The sequence below is a fragment of the Anolis carolinensis genome, chromosome 5 (assembly GCF_035594765.1).
Source record: "Anolis carolinensis isolate JA03-04 chromosome 5, rAnoCar3.1.pri, whole genome shotgun sequence".
NCBI lineage: Eukaryota > Metazoa > Chordata > Lepidosauria > Squamata > Dactyloidae > Anolis > Anolis carolinensis.
In genome coordinates, this window is record NC_085845.1 from 163,701,512 (window position 1) to 163,707,624 (window position 6,113).

Consider the following 6,113-nt stretch of genomic DNA (forward strand, 5'->3'; position numbering starts at 1 on the left):
TGCCCCAGGGGAGTACTAATAGTGAGGCTAAAAAATCTACTAGAAAAAAGGCCAGCCCACAAGAGACATCTATATTTTTAAAAATTGATTTTCCAGAATCTTTTACAATTAGAAATGCCTTAAGAATAAAATAAATCTAACTGTAATGATTTTTACTGACATTTTACCAAATGGCGGCTGTTATGGCTTTGTTAGCAAGAGACTGAAACAATATTATATTTAGCCTTACTCTCCTGCATTAATTCATTTGGAAACCTAAATGTCATAGGGTGGTAAAATTGCAAGCTTGATTAATACATACTGTATTCTTAATGTTAACTGTATCCTTCATTTTACATATCAATTTAGTAACCACACGTTTGCAGTTAAAGTACCGAGAAACAGATTTAATTTATTTTGAAAATAGCTTATGACAAGAAACAAGATATATAACATCTCCTGAAAGTTACAAGGTGTAAATCAGCATTTCTCAACCTGGGGGTCGCAAGGGGGGGGAGTGTCAGAGGGGTTGCCAAAGACCATCAGAAAACACATATTTATCTTTGCCTTTGGCAAAGAAAATTGGATGTAGGTGAACTACAACTCCAAAACTCAAGGTCAATGCCCACCAAACCCTTCCAATATTTTCTGTTGTTCATGGGAGTTCTTTGTGGGAAGTTTGGCCCAATTCTATTGTTGGTGCAGTTCAAAGTGCTCTTTGATTGTTGGTGAACTATAAACCCCAGCAACTACAACTCCCAAATGTCAAGGTCTATTTTCCAAAAACTCCACCAGTGTTCACATTTGGGCATATTGAGTATTTGTGCCAAGTTTAGTCCAGATCCATCATTATTTGAGTCCACAGTGCTCTATGGATGTAGGTGAACCACAACTCCAAAACTCTCGGTCAGTGCCCACCAAACCCTTCCAGTATTTCTGCTGGTCATGGGAGTTCTGTGTGCCATGTTTGGCTCAATTCCATTGTTGGTGGAGTTCAGAACGCTCTTTAACTATAAATCCCAGCAACTACAACTTCCAAATGAAAAAATCAATCTCCCCAACACCACCAGTATTCAGATTTGGGTATATTTGTGCCAGATTTGGTCCATTGAATGAAAATACATCCTGCATATCAGATATTCGACTCATAATAGTAGCAACAAAAATAATTTTATGGTTGGAGGTCACCACAACATGAGGAATGGTATTAAGAGGCTGTGGCATTTGGAAGGTTGAGAACCACTGGTGGAATGATATTGACAGATTTCATCCTTATTACATGTCAATAGGGCATTGTGCCATTTCAGATGGGAGGAAAGAGTGGTTGGACTACAGTGCCCATCAGCCCTAACAAACATGACCAATAGAGCTGATAGTCCAGCATTATTCTCCACCATTGCCTTTTGATTCAGGGTTTGCTGGGAAATTGATTCATTTAAGAACTTTTTAATAGAGTAGCTTTTTGCTTTAAAAAGCTCAGAGAAATTTATAATAAAAGCAAAGGCAAGAAGATCAGTAAACTGGAAATGTCAAATTACTAAAACAAGAAAAACAGAATGCATTAAAATAAATTAAAACAAGAATTAAGTAAATTAAAAAGGAATTAAACCACACAGATAACTGATGATGGCTGGCATCCAGCACTGCAATTAGTTATTCTATATCTTAATAATGATGGCAGTAAATCATAAAGGCCCTCCAAACCCCAGATATGTTAACAATTAAGACTGTAGAAAGGTTTATTTCATAACACCAAAAGTTACTGGTATCTAATGACCAATAGACCACAACACCCATAAGTACTGAAACTGATTGGAGTAGCTTTGGAGGCTGCCACATTTTTGTATTTCTTCCAAATTGATTGTGTGTTTCTTGTGTTACTTTTGTGTTTTTATTTTACTTTTTGTAACTGTACATTTTTAAAAAATCAAGATAACAATAAGATATATACCCGGGCAAACAAATGACAGAAATGTTCAGCATTGAGAGCTTACCTAATTTCCCTGGAGATACCAAATAATATGTGTTCCAACAACAGAGAAGGTTCAGCGCTACAAACGAGATGAACAAGAAGACCTCCTCGCTTGCTAAGACCATAAAAATCAGGACAATCTCCTATGGGCAAAAAGAGTCTCTAAAATATCCACCTCATGAGCTAGATAGTGATTTCTAAACCAGATGTACTACTGTTAGAGAGTCAGTGTGATAAGCATTGGTCTAAGCATTGGACTTTGACTCTGGAGACCAGGTTTCAAATCCCTGCTCCACTGATTCTTTGCAATCAATGCCCTTTGGGCACAACCCCCCCCCCCCCCCCATTGTACCCTCACTTTCGACCTCATCATATGCAGCAAGAGAAGTGTCTTTTTTCCACTTCTCTCCACTGTTTGCATGGAGTCTCCTGGAGCCCGTCACACAAACACAGGGCTACTTCTGGCTGGACTCCGTGGGGCTCCGTGCCGGCAGCCCAGTTCAGACCAAAAGCATTGTTTTCTTTTGTTTACAAAGCTATAAACATATATAATTCAAAGAAATGACATGACAATTGTTACAGAATTTACAAAAAAATATGTAAGCTCCATATTCCCCAGGATTCTTGAAAGGTAAACTATTGATTCTTTAGGTTTCATCAACAATGGCTTTTATTCCCCCCAAAATTAGAGTGCTGAAATAAAGACAGCTGAAGGGACATACTGGAAACAGGGTTTTGAGTAAAAGGCTTGTGCCCTTATTCTGGCACTCCAATTCCTGGAATGAGCACAGCCTCAAAGGCACTCTGTCCCTGAATTTCATGTACATTTCTCTTCCTGTCCCCAATACCCTTTTTTCGCACTAGTTCCTACTGGATCTTGAGGTTTTCATAAAAAAGCAGAGTACAGGCTGTGAATCTGAAATCTATCCACTTCCTCGTTTCAGGATCAGCAACACATTTCATTATGTCCTGTTGATCCTGGCTTGGGGATCAGTGTGTAATAAATATGCTGTGTAAATAGCAGTTCTGAATTTCCCTAGTGTCAGTTTTAGTCCTGGAAAATAAGCCAACGGAGGCTTTAATAACTTATTTCCTCCTTTCTATTTGTGTTTTGTCTTATTCTTTCAATAGTCAAATAACGCCAAATAACGCCTTTGGAAAGCACCTGAATCTTATTCAGAGAACCCAGATACATTACTAATGGCTATTCTTTCCCCAGTGTTGAAAGGGCTTAATTGGCATCTGTTTTGTTTCTAGGTGCAAGAGAAATGGCAGGGTTTTGCCTATAAAGTCCTATCATGGAAATGTCAGATGAAATATATGTGTGGGATGTTTCTATACATGCCTTTGAGTTGCCTGTTAACTTATGGTGATTCCATGAAATTCATTAGGTTTTCTTTGGCAAAGATTGCTCAGAAGTGGTTCAACTTGTTTCTTCCTTTGAAATAGACTATACAATACCGGGTATTCATTGTCAGTCACCTATGGGCTGGTCCTGCTTAGCTTCTATGGCAGTGGTTCTCAACCTGTGGGTCCCCAGGTGTTTTGGCCTATGACTCCCAGAAATCCCAGCCAGTTTACCAGCTGTTAGGATTTCTGAGAGTGAAACATCTGGGGACCCACAGGTTGAGAACCACTGTACTATGGGATCTGATGCCTTTGGTATATCTAGCCCATATGTCTGGTAGCTTGTGCATATTTAATGCCATGGCTGGAACTGCCTAAAAGAAAGAAAATACTAAAAAATGAAAATGAGTTTTAAAGTATTAGAAAGTAAAGCATCAAGCACATTAGAAAAATGTTCCAAAGGGCTAAATTATCTTCAATCCGTTTTTAATTTATTCTTGTAAGCCTTCCACTTTAACTGCCATGTCAACAACACATGGAATACTAAGATTTACAGTTTAGGGAGAGATACTTAGAATACTCAGCTAGTGACCATTAGTGCCTTGTTTAATTTAACAAATGTTGCGATGACAGTTAAAATATAGCATGGTCTCCTATGGCAAGGGCTTTCCATCCCTTTTTTCAGTTTCTGTTCTTAGAGGTGTCAAAAATCAGAAAGGCTCAGGAGGGGACTTCACTACCTCATGATGTTTGTTGGGGGCATTATATAGGGGAAAGAGTATTGTAGGCACACTTCTTCTTCCTGAAGGGCGTGAACATTGCATATGTGATGAAATGTAAACATGGAAGAGCAGTTAATCATTAATAGATGCCATATGTTCACCCTGAGGTGCAACACTTTTTATAGAACTGAGTGGGTACAGACCTTCCTCCCCTGTAGTTTACTTTTGAAAAGTAGGGTTTTAAATCTCTCTGCTTTCTCACAATTACATTCGATTATTTAAATGTGGAGCCTCCGGTGGCACAACGGGTTAAATCTCTGAGCTGCTGAACTTTCTGACTGAAAGGTTGCCAGTTCGAATGCAGAGAGAGGGTGAGCTCCCGCTGTTAGTCCCAGCTTCTGCCAACCTAGCAGCTGAAAAATATGCAAATGTGAGTAGATCAATAAATATCACTCCAACGGATAGGTAATGGTGCTCTATGCAGTCATGCTGGCCACGTGACATTGGAGATGTCTACGGACAACGCTGGCTCTTCGGCTTAGAAATGGAAATGGGCACCAACCCCCAGAGTCAGACACAACTAGGCTTAATGTCAGAGGAAAACTTTTACCATTATTTAAATGTGAGCTTAATTTGAACTGTACAAAAGCCACAACACAGAAATAATCACTTCCATATATACCTTTGTGACAGTCTTAGGAATGTTCCGGTATAAGTGGAGTATCTGAATCCTTCAAAAAGCTGCTTTGCTGGCATCCCCACCCACCCCGCTTTGTAAATAAAATTATGCCAATGTGGTGCCATGAGACTTCAGTAATACTCATTAGTAATGCAGAGACCACTTTACTATTTGAATGGTAATTAATAGAACTGGTGGCAGCATGTTATCTTATGAGTTTCAGATTAGAATTTACAGACGGGTCTTCTGCACTGTGTCATAGATCTAAATTATTGTGGAATTATTTAATTACGTTGAAGTAATAGACATGGACAATTATGAGATCGTTATTAAACATTATGATCATCTTTTTTAAAGTTGGGGACTGTCTTAAAAAAACTCTGTCATATCTGTACATATTGGTGAAATGTATAACATTAAAAGAAAAATAATTTGAGCCATAATTGAAAAGTCCCCTCCACGTTAATTCACTATTGTAACTGCTGTATACATGAAATGTACATGTATCCATATTTCTCAGCTTGAAAATAATTTTTAGGCAAAAGGATTGATTTTTGTGTGGAAAAAGCACTTGCTAACAGATTTACCTGATTGATTTAGCACAGATATAGAATTCAGATAAGATGCAAATATAGAATAATGATTACATTATTAAGGCAGCGGTGGCGCAATGGGTTAAACCCTTGTTCTGCTGAACTGCTGACCTGAAGGTTGGCAATTCAAATCCGGGAGATGGGGTGAGCTCCTGTCTGTCAGCCCTAGCTCCTGCCAACCTAGCAGTTCAAAAACATGCAAATGTGAGTAGATAAATAGATACTGCTTCAGTGGGAAAAGGCAAAGATATGCTCCAAACAATCTTGCTGGCCAGACAAGCAGGAGGTGACAATAGAGAAAGCACCTCCCCAGAGCCAGAGATGAGCACCGCCTCCAGAAGCCAGAAATGAAAGGAGAGGCCTTTGCCTTTGTTTATGTTTGTGTATCTCATTGTATGTGATTGTAAAGACATTGAATGTTTGCCTATGTCTGCTGTGAATGCTGTAATCTGCTCTGAATCCCCTAGGAGAGAAGGGCAGAATATAAATAAAGTATCAAAGACTGTGGACTCTTACCCACAAAATCAGTTATATGCTTTGAATAGCACATCTAAAGTTTTGACAGGAACTCAGAAAGGATTCATTGTTCATTGGCATGGGTGTCCCCAGTTAATACTGCTGCTTTTCATGTGTAATAAAGAAGGGAACTAGGAGCAGTTATCATGATCTGAAGAAGACTGAAAGTGGCTACTAACTGTTGCAATGCAGGCAGGCTGGGAGGTGGAATAATACTCACCTACTCATTCTTAGCAATAGTACCCGAAGACTTTAATCTAATTGTGCAGATTCAAAATATTCCTTCTCTTCTCCAAGAACACTGA

At 38.9% G+C, this 6,113-nt stretch overlaps 1 protein-coding gene and 1 long non-coding RNA gene across 2 annotated transcripts in view; one reads left to right on the forward strand and one right to left on the reverse strand.

Moving 5' to 3' along the window:
- Positions 1-2,061, reverse strand: part of LOC134299139 (uncharacterized) — a 30,875-nt gene extending 28,814 nt beyond the window's left edge. Inside the window, exon 1 of the long non-coding RNA XR_010006288.1 lies at positions 1,974-2,061. This is a non-coding gene — a long non-coding RNA (uncharacterized LOC134299139). The remainder of the gene's footprint in view (positions 1-1,973) is intronic.
- The window catches only part of cradd (CASP2 and RIPK1 domain containing adaptor with death domain), a 107,170-nt gene extending 101,351 nt beyond the window's left edge, over positions 1-5,819 (forward strand). The window contains exon 5 of the mRNA XM_062980950.1: positions 3,209-5,819. The gene's annotated coding sequence lies outside the window, so the exon portion shown is untranslated. The remainder of the gene's footprint in view (positions 1-3,208) is intronic.
- The last annotated feature ends 294 nt before the right edge of the window (positions 5,820-6,113 follow it).